The 23,482-nt window shown below is 33.4% G+C and overlaps 1 long non-coding RNA gene across 1 annotated transcript; it reads right to left on the bottom strand.

Moving 5' to 3' along the window:
* Nucleotides 1-13,160: 13,160 nt before the first annotated feature.
* LOC128990072 (uncharacterized) lies at nt 13,161-23,458 on the bottom strand. The gene is made up of 3 exons (XR_008490486.1): nt 23,315-23,458; nt 18,067-18,383; nt 13,161-13,683 (listed from the first exon to the last, which is right to left on the bottom strand). It is a non-coding gene; the product is annotated as an uncharacterized LOC128990072 (long non-coding RNA).
* Between the last annotated feature and the right edge of the window lie 24 nt (nt 23,459-23,482).

Here is a 23,482-nt window from a genome sequence, read left to right as displayed (position 1 = left end):
AATTTTGAAATAAAATACATAATAAACAATGACATAGCTACACTATTACACATTTACAGAAACACATCATGCCTAAAACAAATAACATATTTATGATGAATTGTAGTTAACATAATCTTTTACGCTGTAAAAACTATTTTCTAAAAGAAATAGTTTGAGTTTACGTTTAAAATCCCTAATATCACTAACTGACTTAAGATTGTCAGGCAGTGAGTTGTATAGCATGATGGCATTGTAAAAAGCATGTTTTTTGAAAAAGGAGGTTTTGTGGTATGGAATGTTCAATTTGGATTTTTTTCTAATGTTGTATCTGGATTTGGGAATCAAAGGTTCAAAAAAACTATGGTTTTGTTTAAAAAAAAATTAAGGTATTGAAAATGTAAATGCAAGGAAAAGTAAGAAGTCTTAATTTGACGAAAGCTGATCTACAAGACCCTCTCTGGCGAATTCCAGCAATGACCCGTACAGCCTCCTTTTGAAGTGCAAAGATGTGCTTTGTTGTAGATGTCTCAGATCCCCAGATAGTGACGGCATATGACAAATAGGGAAAAACCACCGCATAGTAGGCAGATAGAAGAACTGTTTTATCTGTGAAAGGAGCAAGGCGACGTAACACAAAGATTCCCGAATTAACCTTTCGGTCGACGTTGTCAGTTTGACATGAGAACTTTAGGTTTTCGTCAATGTGAAGCCCTAAAAATTTCAAATTGGTCTTCGAAGATACTATAGTGTCGTCAATCCAAACACTGAGATCAGTTCGATGTCTTGACGATATGCTGAAGTCCACCAAAGTGGTCTTGTCATTATTTATGACAAGACCATTGTCAAGAAACCATTGGACAACGTTGTTAGACTCAAGAAAAGTAGATACTTCCATGGAACCGTGGGTGGCTTTATCAACAACAATTGACGTGTCATCGGCAAACAAACACAAATGGGCATCTGATACACTATTTCTAATGTCATTCAATGTGTTGTTGGACCACGCGGATCATCCGCGTGGTCCGTCCGCGCGGATGATCCGCGTCGTGTGGCCCCGGCCTAACCTAGCTTTCGGGTCTATTAATTGTTTATGGCTGAACCTAAAAAATTCATTAATATTTGAGAACACAGCAGTGTGTTTGTTTACCGCACTGTTCCCAGCAGAAACAAAGTCCTTTCGATCCTCTTTTTCATTTCCTACCAGACACATATTTAATAAAGTTAATGTAATTTACCACAATAAATCCGGAACAAAAAAAATCCAATAACAAAATAGTAAAGAATGCTAAGCTAGGTCTAATCGAACAGATAATGGTGAACTGAAGCGGGAAACTAGACTCGGGCGGGAGAGCTAAACAGAACAGACTACAAGTCGCATACGTCATCAAGAAAAACTAGTTCTTCTTTATAAGTAACCAGTTTTTTCGTTTGCAATAAGTGATCAGCTGTAGACGCTTGTGTTTAGGAACATCTATATTCTTTATATTCTTGTTGCTGCTTAGCAAATATTATAATGAAATTAAAAAAAACATTTAAGCCTACCATAATTTTTGTTCATGTATGTAACATTGTATTTACGTTTGAAATGCACCTTTCTACCTTCTACGTATGAGCATTTTTTTTACCTTTTTAATATTTTTGTGTTCAAAGTTCAATACATCCTCCTGTTGCTCAATTTGACCAATTCTTCGAACAAACAAAACATCGTTTCTGGTCAATGGTGACAAATAGACTATCGTATTACATCCATGATTAAGGTGTTGGATCAACATGCTTTACAGTATATATCATACTTTTTTGTTATGTGGATGGATTGCAATCTAATGTTCTTTTTAAACCCCTTCTTAAAACCTTTCCTTAGTTATGAGTTATGATCCACCACATAAACACGTGATTACTTCATAAATCAGTCTTTTAAATAATTCTTAAATGCTTGTGGATTTTTTCTCACCCTAGACCTACATAAAAAACTATGCTCTAAGATACAATCAGACAAAAGTGTTAAACAAACTTAAAGTGATTTGTAACAGCAAACAATGCAAACCTGCTGTTATCTGATGGCACGATCAACTAATAGTTTCATAATTCAGAGACTTCCGAGGTATTTGCATTCCTAATTTCACAAGTTGGAGCAAGACAGGCCACGCCACATGCCGTGACGTCGTGGCATTAAACAATCTTCAGACTCAGACACCTTCTATGTGTCTTCATATGCGATGCAACAACGGTTAGAGGTATACTTCTTTGTATAGTGGAAACCCTAGAGAAAGAGTTGGGATAACTATTGGCTTTGGACACTTCAAAGAGGCTGTTTATTCTTTAAGGTTCAATCGTAAAAACCTGCAGGGTGTTTACTTATGTTAGAAAAAGAATTTTTACTTTAGGAAAAATTGAACAAAGTGTGCTCGGATCTGTTCTTGATGTAGCCTACTAGTGAACAAGTAATTGCTTAAAAATAATTTGTTTTACTTGGCAAAAATGGTGTTTAAGTTGGTTATTTAACGATAAATAAATGGAGAACAGAAACAACCTGATTAATTTGATTTATACTTGATGACAACCTGATTTATATACTTGATTAAAACTTAACTACAAAATCTTTTAAGCTGATCCACACGATTTAAGCTAATGATTAAGTTAGTGATTAATGATTAAGTTTAGTTTAAGTTAATGATTTAAGCTGATCTTTTATAACTATATGTGAGGGTATATAATCAATCGATGGTTTAGCTTTGATTATCAAATACTAAGACGAAAACTAAAAGAAAACCTAGTAGTTACAATGTTCAAGTTCATTGGTCAAACACACCTTTAAAATTTTTTGGAAGCACTAAAGCTGCATTAGTGAGAAATTAAGAATGTACGTTTTTGATAATACTATGAATCCCTCAGGTAGCCTATTATGGATCTGGATTTTATTAATACAGAATTCTTTGTTGCTTATAGTCGGTATAAACACATTAACCATTTGTGGATGAGTGACAATTGAAAACAAGAGCTGGCAGCCTTGCCAATTTCTTAACCTTTAACACTTCAATTACATTAAGTATGCCAATCAATAGTTTGCATTAATTACGCATGGGTATAGTTTTGGCTGATAATTAGATAAAATTTCATTGGTTTTTTTACCATCTAAGTTGAACCATCGATAGAATACTCCTATTAATTATTCTAGTGCGAAAATATATTCAGGCGTTACTTGAATAAACAATAACCGTAATAATTGTCTTCAAGAATTCCTTCAAGGTTCCTGTAAATTACATGATGTCCAACCTGCAACGGAGAAGGAGGAAGACGGAGATGTTGGCAGGATCAGCTGATATTGTTGATTGTTATATCCATCATACTCCGGCTTACGCTGTCCATAGGGGCTAATCCTCGATAACATCGCAGAAATTGCTTTCCGATCAGCGTTTTCTTATATTGTACATTACTGAACTTGCAGTATTTAATCTTATATTGAGTTTTTGCATTAACTTCTATGCATTTCGTGTACAAAATCAGTACAATAATTGTTACATAAAAACGAAACTGAAGTTTATAGTGGTTTAAATTAACTGAAAATGCCAAGACCCATTTGACATATCCACAAGTATTGTCTAAAACTGTTCGGGTTAGAATCTTAGGCGTCCTTGGATGAAAAAATGAGACATGCATTTTATTCATTTTAGCGAATTTCCCATATAAGGAATAAGCTATTCCGTAGTAGGTTACTCATGGTAAGACCTGGACCCGGGATGAGATTTAAATGAGTTATCCCCCTACTTTTAGCGAATTTCCCATATAGGGAATAAGCTATTACCGTAGTACTCATGGTAAGACCTGGACGCGGGACCGATTTTTTTTTCGTCTTGAGGTCCCTAGAGGCCAAAAACACCATTCGTTCAAATTCATATATATACTGTATATAAATATTTATATATTTATATATATATATGTGTGTGTGTGTGTGTGTCCGTTAGCACGATAACTCGAGCAAAAATGATCCGATTTTGATGAAATTTGGTACAAACGTGTAAACCTACGTTTATTCGAACGAGTTCGCGATCCAGCATGATCGGACCATGGGAACGGGGGTTTATGGGGGGTTTTATGGGGTAAAAATAGGGTTTTCCCATTTTTGACCTAAAAAACATAAAACTTTGCAATTTCTTTCTAAACCATTTTTAACCGACTTCCCCACTACCAACGAAAGGAGGAGGTTCTCAATTTGTTTGTGGCGATGTTTTTTTTTTCTATGTATGTTCACCAATTTCTCTGTGATTCTTTTACCGATCAGTGTGGTTCCACCACCAAAATAACCAGGAGAGTTTCTATTAGGTACCTTATATATTATGTTTAAGTATAATATTTGTTACGGTGAAAAATTCTGAAAACCTTATATATTCAACATTTATTTTGTTTACATTTGTGCAGATTGTTTACTTGTGCAGAGAAGGCAATAAATAATAATAACATTCCTACAGCTGTTAGTTGAAACCATTTAAATGAAGCTACAGACAACTCTTCATGAAACAGTTGCTTCATATTGATCAATAAAATATTTCTTACCATGGAGCCTAAATGAACTACATTGAGAAAAATGCATTTTGTTTTGGTTACTATAAAACATGTATTTTAACGTTTGACCTGATTTGTGTATACAGTAATTCTGTTTTTAGTATTGAATATTCTGACTTACGAAAACATATATGTTTCAGTGAATAGCTGTATGATATTGACAAATAAAGGTGTATTGTGAAAACCAAAGCATTCGTAAAACAGGTCTAAATATAAATTAAATGCAATTATTCCATACACGACCTAAGAAGTGTGACAGTGCATAATCGTCAATTGTCTTAGAAGTGTTAAATATTTTAATTACTAAACATGCATTTGCAGGTGTGGAATGTTTATTGATATTCTCTACCCAGTTACTATATCATATCAATACTATTATGCCTGCTTCGGAAAGTCCTAGAGGAAGATGATTTGCAATCTCGACTAGGCTATATCTTGATCAAACAAAACCACCTCTACATGGCTTGCACCACTTTTAGCTGAACCAATCTTTCATATACATTTTTCATTTGCAGATGTGGAATGTTTATTAATATTCTCTACCCAGTTACTATAACATATCAATACTATTATGCCTGCTTCGGAAAGTCCTAGAGGAAGATGATCTGCAATTTCGACTAGGCTATATCTTGAGCAAACAAAACCCCCTACATGACTTACACCACTTTTAGCTGAACCAATCTTTCATATAATATTTTCCAAAGGTACTATACGTGTTAACGACCAATTTTCCACTTTTGAGAGATTTTTTAGTGCTGGTAGCTGAGGAATAACTTTCATATTGTTCCAAAAGGCTTGAGACGTTACTGTATTTCTTTTTATAATGAAGAAGTACACCGATTGCAGGAAACGATGATGTCTGACATTTCAATGTATCTAGAAAAGACAATTAGTTTTTCATTAGGCCTAATGTAATGGACAACTCTTTCTTTCTTAAGGAATATCTAAAAATGTTTATTTTCATACCCGTTGATTATGTGACCTGAACAGGTGATTCAAGCAGTTTTAAAATAATGATTGTTCTGTGGAAGTTTTGATTGTTTCAAACAGTTCTGCTTACCAAAAAACCTCAAGTAATTAATATATAAAAAAATATACAGTCACTAAAAATCATGAAATAATTTATTTTTGTAAAAAAATACAACCGACTTCAAACGCTCTAAAAAGAATGAAATAATTTCAATAAAGTAAACTTTTGTATTAGGCAAGCTCACGTATTTCAAGTCGGCGCTCAAACAGCAAATATGATAGAAATTAAATATTGTGTGTGTATTTTGAAAATCAATAAATTGTAGCTGGATAACATTAATATATAAAAAACACACTGAACTGTTTTGTTTATATATTAAAGGAAATATTTTCTTGTATTTTTTATGTTTACTTCAGAAAAAATGCATTATTAAAATAACACACACAAATGTTCTATATGAATAGGAAAATAATTTAGTTTGATATTATGATAGGGAAAAGAAGCTAGTTTAGTATTAGAACGTTACTTTTCCAAGTTAGAAACATTTAAATGCGTTATAATCTTTTTAAAGATACCCGTTAATACCACTATAATGCCGATCTCTGATTATGGTAATAAAATAACACTTAACCCATAACTATGAAAAAGACATGCAGATTAACACCTTTAGTTATAGTCACCTGCAATATGGACACCCTCTTTCAATTTTGTATCACAAATCATCATAGAGCCGCGCCGACTTAAAATACGTGAGCTTGCCTAATACAAAAGTTTACTTTATTGAAATTATTTCATTCTTTTTAGAGCGTTTGAAGTCGGTTGTATTTTTTTACAAAAATAAATTATGTAGAGCTTAAAAAAACAAATAATTTAGTATATTGAAGCGTTTTTATGCGCCTAATGGTTACGGAGAAAATTCCAAAAAATTGTAAATTTAAAATTCCCATGTTATTCTTATGGAGAATAAGTAAACTGTTGTAGTTTGCTTGTTTATGGACATATTTTGATCAAATTTGGAAAATTTTTTTATTTCTTACAAACTATTAACATTTTACAAAAAAAAAACAGTTTTACCCTCCCTAATGCAGCAAACATAAGTACTTTTTAAACTAATTCCATTTAAATCGGGAATAAATTAATGTTATATTTTTAAGTAGACATTTCAGTGTAAACCCAATCAGTCAAATGGAAATTCGCTTAGTCTGCAGGTTTGCTGTGGCGGGGGTATTTTATACATTTCTTAATATATCAACTCTGGACCACGTCGGATCATTGTAGAGTAGTAATTACTTCATTTTGACTAGGTAAACAGTTTTGGCCTCCATTGTACGCTGACTACAATGCCACAATTTGTTTTTACAAAACTTGATCCAATTTAAAGTTATGAAAACTTTTTATAATGTTATTTTAAACCCATTTTAACATTGTGCATTTACAAACTAAGGCCATAATCTCAAAATAGTGCTAAATAAAGATAAGTATACGCCACCATTCATTGTCGACCTATTTTCACTTGGTTATGGCGGATGTATTTTATTCTGCCGCCATCTTGGATTCGCCATTTTGAAATGTGATAAATTATTTTAAATATGAAGGTGATGTTGTGACCCATCATTTTGAAGTAAGTTTATATGCTGAATATCTCCCTGTTGCAGCAACCTAAGTACTTATAAAACGAATGCTTTTTAAATAGGGAATACATGTGATATTTTCCATGAGATATTTTATTATAAATCCAATCAGGCGAATGTAAATTTGCTTAGTCTGCAGGTTTACTGTGGCGGGGGTATTTAGTTTGGAGTTAAATTCACTTCCAACCCAACCCAGATGAAGTGTACATTTTAGCTATCCAGAAACACATCCAGTACCTTCTGTTTTACGCCTAGATTTTCACAATGTACAACTACAATCCTCATTGGGATGTCTGCTGTAGTACCACTTGTGAATGTTTGAATTAAATGAAATATCAAAAACAAAATAAGAAACTTGAAAGTGCTATCAAAGTTCCATGCGGCGGCCTCATCACCAGCATTGCGTGCTTTATCTTGATACTAGCTCATGAATACTCTAGCTTATCACCGTCCCATCTTCATCTTCAGTCTTTGTGTAAATGAATTTCCAAGTGTTACGACCATAAAGCAGAATACATTTGAATAGCTTATAAACTGCGTGGAAATTAGGGAAACAACTGTAAATAGGGTCAGAATTCCTGATTTCGGTAAGATAAATGTATCTTACAGAAATCAGGAATAAATTGTTTACATATTACTATTTATATATTACTATTTACATATTACTTTTTAGTATTTTCAATGATAAAGTACAATATAAAACTAAAAGATGTAGATGTTTCAAAACATAAAAAAAAATAAACGAAGGAGTGGTTGTCACCAACAATAAAAAAGGCATAATGAACATAACCTTGAACTTCTAATTTTTAAGTTGTTATGTAGGTTTTCTATAGACAATTTTCTTTTTTTATAATTAAAAAATGCTAACTGAGAAGTACAATAAAATAGTTTAATTATTACTTAGGTCTGTTATTCTGTATGTATGTATTTTTGTGTCGTTATGAATAGTTTAGTTCAAAACTCGTATCGAAAGTGGTTTTACGTCTCTTACTCCATTATTCCCGTCCTCGGCTTCTCCTCCTACGTAAAAGTAACTATCACATGCTCTTCACCTCGCACGTGAAATTTAGTTTTCCTAATGAGCGCACGCCGGAACATACTACTTTCGGTCCTAGTAATGTACTTCACTCAAATCTTAAACTCGCCTAAATGCGTGGAATTCTTGCATCACAAAATGACTTTAAGATAAACCGCCAACATCACGATATGTATTTAAGATCTGTGACAATCAAAGGCGAATAAAGCGGATGGGAATTGGTTTGTGTTTTTTTTTTAGTTTACTATAATTTGTTATTTCTATTTTACCAAGCTGGGGTTTTACTCTAGAATGAATAATAAGTAACTATTTTATAACGCAGATCTAAATAACAGCATTAATCTATTCCGTGTTATCTTCTCGTTGCGATATACGGGTGTAAATAGCGGCTCGTATTTTCTTGTAGCTAGTATTTACTTATTTAAATATTTACAAGTATTTATTTCAATTTCACTACTTTTGACTTTTACATGTAGTGTAATACAAGTTTATATTTTTTGCTTTGCATACAATCATTCTAAAGTATTGTGCTTTATTTTCGGGTTTAACTTCTTGTTTACTATAAAACTTCACACTATGTTTACAGAACAATGAGAAGAGAAGAGCTGCTATTGTTGGAATGGAGAGAAGTTTACAGACGGGTTGATTTCCGTCCATGCAAACTTGTTTCATTCATCGTTTCGAACTCCCTTAATTGGCTCCCCTTAGGCCCTCCATTGTCAAACTTTTCTAAATATCTACTTTTCTTTCCCCGGTTATATGGTCTGTGAATTATATTAATATGAACAATTCAATGTAGGAATGAACGGTGTATGTTTTGTATTTTTTATTTCAAAATGTGTAAGCTTTAATATTGATTTTGTATTTTTTACAATCATGATTAAATCAATCATCAATAAACTGATGTACTCAAGTCATTCAAGATAGTGTATGGATTAATGTTATTGTTAGAAAAGAATTGGGTGGTAATAAATTTAACAAGTTCTAAGAAAATTTTTAGTTTATATAGTCACTCAGATTTTATTTAACTGCAAAGGGGTTTCGTGCAAATACAATACCTTAATAGAGTTTGTTTATTTTAAGTATCATATACATTAACTTTTAAATTACTATTTAACAAATGAAAGAAGTGTTGGTCACTACTACTTAAGGGAAACTAAAGGGTTTAATTTTTTGTAAATGTTGAAAACAAAGTAGGACCTACCATACTTTTCAACTACGAGATCTGGAGATATTAACAGCCCCACGAACCAAAATCGGGCCTCAAACTCCAAGTAAATTAGCACGAAAATACTAGAATTGAACACTATAAAGTTCAACGTAGTTATTCAGGTAATAGAACGTGATGATTACAAGGTGTGTTTTTACGCTTTCATCGGTGGATATCCTTAAAAAATGTTCATCGTATTATATTGAACCCTCTGAGTCTGATAAACCATTGTTGTGTGTTTGATCCATTGGCTATTGTTTTCTTTTACACTTGATAATTTCTATAATTTTCAATTTGCCTTTTTCGTTTTTCTGCAAATCCAGTTATCTGTTAGAAAACCCAAACTCGAACCATAACTACTTGTCAATTTTACAAATGAATAAGGAGTAAACAGCTGCGATATTGTGGAATCATTGTCGTTCTTGTCTGCTCTCGCTGACAACCGTAAAATGTTCCCGATCTAGTTACACATATTAACACCTGTTACTACGTAGTTTACTCCGCTTTACATCTATGACAGGCGTGTAACATGTGTTATGTCGGCATGCTACAGCTATTCTGTTTTCCATGAATTTATCATAAACCTTCATCATAGGACTTTTCTAACACAGTACTAAATCTTTATTGATTTTTTACAAACATTGTTTGCAAACTTTAAAAACATCTTTATTCTTCAGCATGATAAATCTGACCCCAAACATGGGTCCCCATTATCTAACAGCTGACTGGGTAAACAGCTGATATTCTATATCATCACCTTGGAAAACGGCTGGGGTTGGTCAAAAGTCTACAAGCTATATCGCAGACTTCCGACCTCAAATGATCGGGTTCGAATTCCGACAACCGCGACTTTTAGCTATGTTGTTACTCCATGATGTAGTGATTCTAAACCACTCGAAGCTGTAGACATATCTATCTACAAAATAAAATCAATATGATCTGGCAAGAAAGGAGAATATCTCTCTGTTGTAATACTCCTGCCACTGAAATCCAATTGTATATTTTCCCCAATTGATAATTTTATTTTTATTGTTGTACTGTACAGATGTGAATTTAATTTCCACGTTTATATTGAATATTTCAATTATGGCCCCTTAATAAAAGCCAAAACTTACAAAGAAATTTCTAACTAATAAGGATACAAGAAAAATCTCCCAGGGTTTACATTTATTTACAAATTGTAAGGAAAATTGTATTTAAAGTTAAATCCAACGCAATATTTAAGCACTGACCCGCTATATCTACGATTATTTAGTCGCAAGTTTTGCCGAGATCCCTTAGAAGATTTTTCCAGGGAGGGGGGGGGGGTAACATGGTGGAAAACTCAACGAAGGGTGATTGAGTTTGTTAGAACAACCCCGTCTTGAGCTCATCACGATAATTTTGTTAAGATTCAATCTCACTCCACGCGCAGGGAAATGCACTGTCAATCGACCTTTAAACATTACCACCTTGTTTAAGCGTAAAACGGAACAATATTTAGTATGTAGGCCCAAGTACAACGCGTAGAATTTTGAAATCAATAATATTGGAAATTAAGACTAACGCCACCTTAATCATTGTCAACTTGGTACCCCTTGTTGCACAGGCGTTACGTTATTTCTTGTATCCAATTGTATTAACGATGATCACATTGTTATCAAACAATGTTTTTGTCTTACTTTCACACCTCTAATTCTTTACTTATTCCTCACAGTTGCATTTATTTGTTATATCAACATTACATGTTCATTATCGATGGTACTGAAACAACCATTTCTGCTTTCTCTTATTGTTGTCTTCATTTTATTTTTATTACTCTACTCTTATTTATTTAGCGTCCCTTATTATATGTAGTATTTTTATCTTTTCTCTGTGCAATGTACAATATTTGTCAAGCGGCAGCTAACGTAAATGATACATAATACTGTAGTTTGAGCACCTTAACACGTAATAATATTGGTAAGTGATTGCAGCTTTATAAACCAAAGTAGTTAGGCAACAAAAAAATATTTCTAATAACCGAAGGATGGACTAGTACAAGCAATGCTATTATATTTCAAATATTAATACTTCATGTTGTGTTATTTCTTACACCTAGCCCTACTAGCATAACCACAACTAAATGACGTAGAGCCATTTTTTCTCATAATTTTTTTCATCATTCTTTTCATGACTCATATTTGTTCTTCATTTTTGTAGAACGAGCGACTACGTGATGAAAACTAAAGAGTCTATATCTTTTATTATATGCAAATACTATTTATTATTTACAGACTCACATGTGTACACAACTGTAGTATACGTTTACAAAAAAAAAATAATAAAAACTGAATTTATTAGTAAACGAATTTTACTTTCATAGTTACAACCTTTTATCAATAGCCACTAAGCTATATTATCTTTCTCGTGTCGTAACACTTCGGCCCAAGTAACACTTCGGCCCAGTAACATTTCGGCCCGAAACCCTCATATGTAGCCTACGGTCCAACTCTCTACCTGCCCACTAGTAACACTTCGTCCCAACAAAATATTTGACAGGTTAGGTTAGGTTAGGTAAGATTCCACCGATTCTCCGTCATGTGAGGTCAGAGGATGCAAGGGGTGACGGTTGGGCGACATTCCACCAGAGGGTGGTTGCAAAGTATACAGGTCATGTACCTCTTACTACCTGAACTGCGTTCCTCAACCCTTGTCAATTTTTCGTCGGGCCGAAATGTTACTCCATTAGCTTATTTAATCATCTGTAAAAGCGAGTGGGACGAAGTGTTACTGTTTTTCTAAGAAATTTGAGTTTGGCCGAAATGTTACTGGGCCGAAGTGTTACTACATCATATTTTCACAGCAAATTATTTTAAACCTTATCGTAAAGTGATTCTACATGATCGTCTGCGTTTGAGAGTGAAAGCTTTGAGGACGTGAAAGCTCCTAGAAAACCTGTCATTACCCTGACCCTGGGAGGTCAGCCTGTGGACATGATCCTGTGTTGAGAAGGACCTAACAGTCACTAACACGCAACTAGTGAAAGTTTTTACTTAACGGTTACAGCTGTGGAAGGATTGCCTACCTTCCTGAAGAACATGTGGGCGTTCATCTCAAACACGTGTTCCTGCTATAGCCTACCTATTGTAGAGCACACTCTGGCCCACCTCTACTTTCCTTCATAGGAAAAACTTCATTTTGTTATTCTAGTTTTATTGAACATACGTGTACTTCCCATTCCCACTTATTTTTAAATAAACTATTTCAATGTGTTTCCTGCCTTATTTATGTTTACGTATCAATCAAACTATAAAATAAATTATTAGGTAAAGTTAGATTAGTATATTCATTCATCCTTAATAGGTCGGTAACCTAGACAAGATAGGAAGACTATGTTCGAGTAATAAATGAATCGCGAATAAAATGTGCCACTTTTATTTAACTTCAATAAAGTAGTTATCAAGTTATATTCTTTTCTATGATGATAGGTTTTAAGAGTGGTATATATGTATGTAATCAATATGAACTTAATAGTGAGTTAAGTAGTAGTGTCATATGTTGTTAAGCCGAAAAAATCAAATCAATGAACAAAATGTAACATTTTATATTTTTCTAGATGTGTGGGGTTTCTTTTCTTATGAGCTAGCAGGAAGCAATTAGAAGTGGGCAAGTCAACAAGAAATATCTAGTTTGTAGATGGCATATCTAAAAGGGGTTTAAAACTTGTAACCAATTAAGGAGCACAAATACATTTTTCAATATTTTCATTTTTTCTTTTTGATTTTTAGTAAGCTTTTCTATAATACATTTTGTATTTTACATTATTACAAGGAGCGTATAGAAGACTGTTTAAAAAATGCCTTAGCGCATTTTGATTTTATTGACCAAATCTTTTTTGTGCGTTACGTTATACAAAATATTTACATCAATGGTGCACTTCGTTAAGGTAAATAAGGAGATGGTTATAAACAATAAAATATTTATTTTAACAATAAAACAACATTACATCAAACGTAAAATTACACTACTTTCCTTATTATTTTGGTAAAGAAACAAAAATAAAATATTTGCTATTTTAACAAATAAGGAAAGTATGTTATCAACCTCGTATTTATATTTAGGAAATAACAATGTTGTATCATTCATAAAACAGCTGTTTTGATCAAGTTCATTCAAAATTCATCATTTTCGAGTTACCTTTAACTGTGTTTAACGCTTACCAGGTATTATAACCACACACTTGACTCTACTTGCCAATAGTCAGTGTTCTGCAGTTTATTATAAAGGAAAGGTTCCGATGTCAGTATGTAGTTAATTCAGGATCCCCTTGGTCCTGCAAAGAAAAGAGCAATTAGGATAAGAGTTTAATGTCTCGCATACACTATACGACATACGTGTGTCAAGGAAAAATGTTTACAGTATTCAACTATTTGAAAATACTAGTTTAAAATTAGGCTACGTTTCATATTTGCTAGGCAAAGCTAAACCATGCTGTGATAAGAGTATGCCTATATGTTAATCGGGAATGTAAGCTATCATCATGCCAAATTTCAGCCCAATCCGTCCAGTGGTTTATGCGTGATTGAACTTCAAACAAACAAACACACACAAACTTTCACATTTATAAGATTAGTAAGATATTACAATAATTGCAATAGTTAATCACTAACTACGATATATTTACATTACAATATTATTTTATAATTAAAGTTTTTAGATGTACATTATATAAATTATTTGTATTTATCAACCTTTCGGATGTTATATTTTGGGGATTCTAAACATTTATTGCAACACTGGTAAAAGGACATATATTTTGTATGGAATGATCAACATTATAAAATATATATAGTATTGTCGATTTTACCCAATACACTTGTTCGAGTGAGATCTTTTCCAGAGAGGTTGGAGTTGGACAGTCAGGGGACCCGACATGATACTCTGGTGACTTCTCTGAGAGGATTCAATCTGGAGCGCGGTTTTATTACTTGGCGCCAATCTGTACGGCTTCTCGCAGATATTGGACTTGAAGAAACCCTACATCAAACGAGCGAATCTCAGCTGATTAGATCATTATGTTGTTACGAAACGTGATTTCCTACCTATCAGGGAAACCCACGATGAAGATTGCACGTTATTACGCTACTTACGCCCACGGTCGCGCTGTGGAGGGAAATACTGTATACGTATGAGGTGTAAATATGGAGTGTGTCATGTGAAATGGAAATTATTCTGTAACGAATAAAATAACGCACGGTTACAAAGGCCTAGCACTAGACAGTTACCTACAAAAAGATAGCCATGACCAAATGGCAAACTAAAGTAATATTTGTTAAGTTTTCATTTAAATGAATTTAAATTTGGTTTGAAGATTAAAAGTAGAAGTAAATGGAGTGTGTCATGTGAAATGGAAATTATTCTGTAACAAATAATATAACGCACGGTTACAAGGCCTAGCACTAGACAGTTACAAAAAGACAGCCATGACCAAGTGGCAAACTAAAGTAATATGTGTTAAGTTGTCATTTAAATGAATTTAAATTTAGTTTGAAGATTAAAAGTAGAAGTAAATGGAGTGTGTCATGTGAAATGGAAATTATTCTGTAACAAATAAAATAACGCACGGTTACAAGGCCTAGCACTAGGCAGTTACAAAAAGACAGCCATGACCAAATGGCAAACTAAAGTAATTTTTGTTAAGTTGTCATTTAAATTAATTTAAATTTGATTTTAACATTCAATATACTGAAGTTTGCAAGAAGAACCTCAAAAATCCCAATTAAGTGATAAATAGGTGTTTGACTTGTAATATTGTAGTAATGTCAAAATCTGGTGATTCATTATTTTAATGTTTTGATTTGCAACTAGTGTACATGTTGCTCGAATTCGAGCAATTACAAAGTATTACAGGAGTTATTTCAGATTGAATAACAGTCATATTTACAATGAATTTAAAAGAGTCAACTCAAATATTACCGTTGTGTAACTCAGACCCTGTTTATCTTCGTTATTGATAAACCTAAAGCATTCCGGACGGTTCTCTCCTTCTCAAAATGCCTCGCTGTACAGGCAACACAGGTCATTAATAGAGGGCCAATTGAGAACGAAAAGTCGTTTTGGGGTAGTGTAAGGGTGCATTTGTAACCAAATAGTTGAAGTTGTCCAGGTTCATGTTCAGACTGTTAAGCTGATGAGTTAAGCCTATTACGCGCCACTGTTCTGTAGCTGCGGTCGTTATCACGATTGCGCCTCCTGTCTATGTTTCGTTGTCGTTGCGTCGGAGACATTTAAAAGAAATAAACAACAAATAATAAACAAATTATAGCTACACAAAACGACGATAAATGCACAAATTTAAGTTACAATCATGCTAACACAATCCATCATAGCGACACAAAACAACGATAAATACACAAATTTAAGATACAACCATACTAACACGATCCGTCTTGGGGGTTATGTTTACACAAACTCAAATAGTAAATAAATGTACTCAATGTGTTTCATTGAATTGAAAAGTAAATAACAGCAATAAAATTATACAGCTGATCAAAATGTAAACAATTATGTTCTTCATAAGGATAACATGGGAATTTTTAAAGCCACTGGGGCAGAGCCCAAGGGACTTTTTCAAAAATGTAAGGTCAGTTTGCAAATCTACGTGACACGCTCTTTCCAATGAGACGTCAATGGATAAAATCGGTTAAGAAATGGCGGAGGAGTTCAACCGACAAACTTTCGTGTAGCGTATTAATTATATAGATTATGATATTTACAATGCATTTTTCTATACAATAACTGTAAATTAATATTTAAATGCGTACAGTTGATAAATACATATTTAGTCTAATATTTTGTGATCTGCATAATTAGTAATTATAAGTAGACAAATTATTTTGTATGTTAATATTTTAGTTTTCTGCAAAATGTTATTGGCTATATTTTGTGAAGCATGCTAATGTATAGGCTATTGTGGAATAGTTGGTTCTAATGATATTATTTATTAAAAGCAATAGGATGATAAGTAAAAATATAATATTTTTGGGTTTATGCTTCCATTTGCGAAATTTGTTAACGATACAAGCTGGACCCTTAGATTTTATGCTCATTATATTTTCCTATATTTGATTTTTTCAACACCAACACATTGGAAAGCTTTTATCAATTTCCTAATGTATGAGCAGTTTTCAAATTACAGGTTAAGAGTAAATCTATACACAATTTTTGTTTTGATTTATGTGCATTGACTATACTTTAGTGCTTTTTTGTTAAATAACGGGTTTTTTTATATTTTAGTGTCTATTTGTTAATATTTAATTTGTTCTATGGATATTAGATCACAGGCTTACAAATAGAAAATCATATTAATTCACAATTATCAAGCGGGTTAAGCGGCAAGAAACAAAATGTTAAAAAAAACACCCTGTATGTAACTGAAAACCATCTTTAACATTGTTTTCTGTTGATCAATAAGGATGATTTAATTTGTGAGAAAATTTAATTTTTGCTTTGTATAAAAACATGCAAAGGTCCAAGGTTTAGCTCAAGAATCGTTAATAACTTGATTATCTCTAAATGCATTTATAAACAAATTCTAAAAATGATTAACTAAACAAACCAGTAACTATGGGATTGGAAGATCAGTTTGTGTCAATAGTTCTACTTTGCAAGGTAAAGGTCACGTTCATTTAGACTGTCATTAGCAATGCTGTCATTATGCAACCACTTAGAATACAATGCAGTCTGAACCGACGTCGACCGTGTGCCTTGCATATGCTTATGGACAATGGCCGACAATTGAATCAAGATAGTGTACGAGAGGCAAATGTATGTGGAAGCAGGAAAAGTTAAGGGATCACATTTGGTCCATCGACCAAAATTTTCTAAAGCAGAACCACCAATCTGGTACCATGTCGGTTTTTGGACGAGTGAACTGATAAAGAATCTGTTCACTAAGCTCAAGGGTTGTTTTGCTGGGGAGACCAACTGTCATGCAACCTTATCTTTATAAAATTTATTTACACGTGAACGTTAGTTTCTTTTAAGTTTATACTAGTACGATGGACCTTTAGGATTCAATTTTTTTTTTTAACTCTTACAGCTTTTTATGGAAGCCCGTACTGCACTATAATTTATATTTTCAAACAATATTGATTCATTTAAGGTCCAATTATGCTGTTGGATCTTGGCTTATATGAGTTAAGCTGGTTTATAAACAAAATTGCCGTATTTGCTGGAATTCAATGTACAGCAGATTATAAGGGACATATTTGATTGAATACTGGGATTTCAATAATTCTTAAAATAAACCATTTAATTTCTATGTAATATTACAAATTGCGTATAGAAAACTTGACGTTCTAATCATTGAATGCTAAACTTACTACATATCATCTAAGCTATTCAGTCAATTGTGTCGTTAAATATATTTATGTACAGAACAGAACGTTTGACAATGTAAGGTAATTTAGAACTTACCACAGTTGTGTTGAATTTGGTTAAGGAATTTATGTCATAGTGTAACAGGTGGAGACAAATAAGAAAGTTTTCAATACTAGAGTTTGTGCTAAATTTACACACTATGGTTTTGTAACATTATGTTCATTCGCCTTCTCTTATTAGACAGGAAAATGTCTGTGCCATGTCTACCTATAACCGTTATAATTTAAATATATATATATACAATCATAAATGTAATATTTTTAGAACTACTCACAGGTAACTTCTGTCCTATCCATTCACAGTTCCCAGCTGGTTTCTTCTCCTAACGTCTGGCACTTGGGGTTCCTCGACTTCCTCTTCGTCCTCGTCGTGGTCGTACTCGTCCAATGGCGTGGGCCAACACGAGGCCATCAAGAACATCTGAAGAACTACCAGGAACTCCGTGATCCTCCTGAGGAGGTTGTCGAACAGCGTCATGTCTCGGAGTGAGACGGCGGAGAAAGCGGATGTGAAGGTCGCAGGTTGGCACTACCTGATCGCACGAATGTTGGCAACACTGATTCTGCTTCTTCCTGGTCTCCAGAAGGTCGGCTGAAAGAGAAAGGTCGTTCACTTTATACAATGTGTAGCAAGTACTTGTATTTGGATAGTCTTGACTTTTCCTGGAGTGATTTAGATTGAGAGTGAGGATAGAGGAGCAGAACGTTTTTCTATGCAATTGATCAAAGCAATTCTATGCAATCATTGTTCAAAGTTTGATTTATTATTAGACTAATAACAAAACAATAATTTAAATTGTAATATTGTATGATGTTTTGAAGACATCCATTGCAAAGAAACTCGTAAAGTATATCGTCAATTGTTCTCTGGATAAGTAGACAAACCTACAAGTTAAAAGACTGAATCAAGATGGAAGATTTCATCTTATTGCATGGCTTTTAAGGGGGCAATCCTCCGATACTAAGAAACTGTCCTTACCTGAGACCTATGCTGTGACGTGGCATAGATGGGCAGGCCTATGTGTAAATACATAAGTTTTAATTTTTGTCATGGTCTTTTGGAAAGGAAATTCTGCAATGCAGGCATTACATGATTCATCTATGACATATTATTCTCATAATTCATAATTCTCATAATCTGATGGACCTATACATTTTTTTATATATAAGTAGAACTATTGTTATGGGTCTTTAAACCTACTGGTCACGGTAATATCGCTGATAAAATCATGTCTTTGGGGATATTTGTAGATTCTTTGGAAGTCTTGCGTTTAATCCACTATGCTGTCATTTACTTGAAAATACATCCTAGAACTAGAGGACTTGACCGAATTTCCAACGTATTCCTAATTACAGGGCTATAACAGTTATCAATATCTTGAACTCACGGAAAAACTTACTACATTCTTTTGTATGGGAACATCCAGCTAATAAACCTATGTGAGATAAGCTGTTATACTGTGCAATTTGAATGATTTTAAAGTTTAACTTAGACAAAATAGAAAGGGTACAAGGCAATTACTGACACGCTAGCGAAATAGTTTACAATTACCCCGAATATTTTGTGGTTCGTTTATTCAATCAAATCTAATTACTTTCATAAATTCAGGAAATTTAAAAATTCTTTAGTTGGTAACCAATAGGAATTTATGTAACATCAACCCATTTTGTGAGTTCATCATTTTATCGAATAAAACCTCCCAATAACGGGATATTGATATAATGCGATTGGTATCGAATGGTGATGAACGGGTGGGGTCTAATTGTACTAATTGTGCAGTCTAGAGAAACGGGAATTCCGTCCTGAATCCTTGCGTTCAATTCTTTCCAATCGCCTGTGTATTTTAGCTGATTCCGTTAGGGGTTCTGGGCCAATTATAAAGTGCAGGTCCTGTTATCAAGTAGAAAATAGAATAGGTTTATGTGCAATATAAAAGCCTCTTCATTTATTGTTTAGTTCGAATTAAATTTATTCTAGTTCAGAAAATGTCTTACCCAGCATACAAAACTAACAACTTACTAATCCTGTTTCGTGATTATTACTATAACAGAAACATCTGCGAGTAATAATCAACTTATTGATGAGGAAATTCCTTCTAAACCTTAAAACCGCAGTGTGTGATTTGCTTGTAGGCTTATAACGTGACTTCAGATGTGTCATTGTCAAACGTTAGTATACGTTTATTTTCCCAGTCGAAAATTCTTAGAATGGGTTCAGTCTTTTAATTGCATTTGCTCGTAGTGAAGACCCCTTTCCTTTTTTCGAACATGTTGGTATCTTTATTTGCACAGTCTTTCGGCTAAGAATTAAGAAGATAGGATGATTTTGCTCTAAAGAGAACATTAAGGCTAGAAATGCGATAGCACTATCCCTCGGAAATAAACTTAATAGGTTTGTTGTTCTGCCAATGAGAAACAGATTTTCTATTTACAATTCGAGACAAGGAAGTGTTTACTAGAAAGAGATCTTAATTAATTAAATGCCTAATTGATTCTGTTTAGTCCCTCGTATTAATTGTTTTGTAGTTTATCTACTTCATTTCACCATCAATGCATGTAATGTGTTTGTCTATTATTCTGTCAGTTCATGTTGTTTGACACTCTAATTTACTGTTTGTGAAATGAATGACGAGTGAGATTCGTTATTTTGTCAAAATATAAACCACTTATGTAAAATATTACAGAATAATCAAACAACCTCAATTGGTTTTAAAATAACCCCGGTCGCTAAAAGGCATCGGTCCTAATTTTGGTTGATAGTCCATTTTGACACTTCCAAGAGGAAGAAGATGTCGAGAAAGACGTGCTTAATTAAAGATCATACGTTAAATAAAATTGTTCGAATATAAGTACCCCCAAAAAATACCAATTGTAAACTATCCTATCCATCTTCAAAACAATGAATAAAAGTACTCATTATGTTTTGGTTTTTCTGAAATTGTTAATTACAGAATGATTTGCTTTTAACTGAGACTTTGGCGTTTACTTGAATGAAAAACTACTTAATTGGGGATAATAAGCAGGTGTTCCGTTCCTGGACAGTGCGATTACTGGAGGTCAGATTTAAAACACGTTCAGTACCTTTTTGTACAAACTAGGAAGGTTCGCTTCAAGGTGGAACAGTGGTTTCCAGATTGTTGTGAAACGAGTCTGCAACGTCTTGGTTTGTAAAATAAATGTAATGGTTCCTACATCTCACTAAATAGAGAATAGTCTACGAACATGCCACTGCATACATTATCTTGTTAATCAATGGAGTTTGTAGCTTGTATATATGATGATTATTAATATCGTGTGGCTTTGAGGCCTGAATCAAAGGCCATCCACTGACTGGGCCAATGGTTTAGTAGTTTCACTTAGAATTTATTCAAATCTGTTTTGTTTTGTTCAAAAGTTTTAACCAGTATTTGTAATGGAAAACTCAGAGATCTGTTCAAGACCGGATAAGTTTCATCTAGTTTTCAAATGAAATAGCCGCAGCTCATTTGACTATCAGCAGAGTCTGTGTTGCTTAAAAAAAAAACAAAAAAATTCAACAACCGTTGCTTTATCAACCTAGAGATAGTTTTAACTATCAATACATGTTATTATACTAAGGGAACGCCCTTATTTGAAACTGAATTTTCTTCCCGTTGCAGAGCACGGGTACAGTAACTATTATTAAATATGATTAATATACTGTGGTTTTAAAATAATATCTCAAAGAAATTTTAAATATGATTTGTTCATAAGAATAGTTGATCAGAATAAACGTACCTAAACAAATTAAATTTCAAAAATAAGAACAGATATCTTAGCATTCCAGGTAGTATTATTAGCCAGGTATTAGTGACCGGTTCCATGGTAAGGGTCTACGGTAAGGCGGGTATGGGGGTGGAAAGATCGATTAGGTGGGGGCAGGATGAGCAAAACTTGTTTGAGGGATAAGATGAAACTATTATAATCTAACCTAACCTAACCAAACTTGCTGATTATGAAAAGATGAATGAAGGATTACTAATGGAATCGATATTTTCAATCGATTAGTGCAGAAACTGTACCCGGTCTCCGTTACATCCTACCCAAGTCAACCCCTTCCACTAATACCCCTCTCCTGAATCACTCTTACGCACTGGGCCACTCCGGGGAGTCAAACAGCACTGGGGCCTACTTCACGTTTTGACAGTTTATGACCCCCACGACAAAGAACAGAACGGCACTCGCTTCGTTTCCCAATAAAAAAAGGTACCGTTCACAAAATTTACCTTTTTTTAATCTACTAAAAAAAGCTAACACGAATACAAATTGACGTATTGTACATTTTTCTATTTATAAATTACACCACATATCATCTTCTGTTTTTATTATCTTCTTTGTTGTTATGATAAACTGAGCTAAAAAGAAAACTTAGCAAATAAACCAAACTAAAGTGAACTAATCTAAATACCACAACGCAGTGTGAAAGAAGTCTTCGTGAAATACACTACTGCATACAATTTCCACATTCAATAGATAAATTGATACTAGTGTACGTGTTCCTCGAAATCGAGCAATTATCAAGTACCGGTATTATACAAAAGATATTTTAAAACTAATAAGGCATAATTTTCAACGGTTTTAAAATACTCAACTAAAAGCTTCTGTAACTAATGGAAATACTCACGCTGTTATAATATAATAAACCCTTTTTTATAATTTTTCAGAAGCTGGCTTTGTTTCTGTTGTTTTCTACAAATGTTTCCGGACTTACTGTAGCCATAGCTGTTACCAGTAAACATTTCTGCATGTATTCATTATTTATCTGACATTAGGCAAGTCTACTTTACCACCGTGACAACATCAAGTGTATATTCTTCGTCTATTTTTAACTTTCATAAAAGTAAATTGCAAGTAGGTGCGTATCTGGATTCCTTACGGTTATACCAGTTGAGTTATTTCTTCTTCCATTCTTCCCATACGCATAAGATATCATATTAATTGTCTCCATCTGTTTTAAATATTTCTTCTTTCAACTCAAGGCATTTTCAGTTCTTCCAACAAAATTGATCAACTGTTTACATTGGCCTATAACATCCTGAATATTACAAACATCAATATTCACTCCCAAAAAAGCTCCGCTGAGCTTCTTTTTATTAACAGCTGTTTTTTTTTTGTTTTTTTTTTTTTTGTTCCTTGTAATCCTTAAGAGGGAGAATTTGGGAGAATTTACTTTTGGGAGTGCCTTGTGCCCTTAAGGGTAAGAATTTTTTATTCCAAAATATTATTGAAAAACTACAAAATTCAGTTTTTTTACGATGAAATTGGTCCACAAATGAGAGAGGAGTAGTGTTCACAAAAAACTGCTTCACGTATTATAGATATAATATAGATTGATATCGAATAAAAACGATATCTGATAGGATTTATATATCGTCCGATAATGTTTCGTAGGTTCGGGGGACATTATCTTTTAAAACAAATTAAAAGAAATACTTTTTAGTATTTTTGAAATAAATAATTTAACATCTATGAGCAAACGTTTAAATAGTAAACTTCAGTACTCACTTTTATGGCAGCCGTGATTTGAGAATCCCAGTATAATCACCCAACTACAGCAATGTAATAATGGTTTTGCTATTTCTGTGGTCAAAACATATACCGCAAACAACCGATATCACTCCTGAAAAGAAATCATAACGACGATTGATTCACAGATGAAAATAAACAACATCA

This window comes from Macrosteles quadrilineatus, unplaced genomic scaffold (assembly GCF_028750875.1).
Source record: "Macrosteles quadrilineatus isolate MER2022 unplaced genomic scaffold, UCM_ALF_1.0 Scaffold_3__2_contigs__length_128488019, whole genome shotgun sequence".
Taxonomy (NCBI): domain Eukaryota; kingdom Metazoa; phylum Arthropoda; class Insecta; order Hemiptera; family Cicadellidae; genus Macrosteles; species Macrosteles quadrilineatus.
This window is presented reverse-complemented; position numbering and strand designations above follow the sequence as displayed.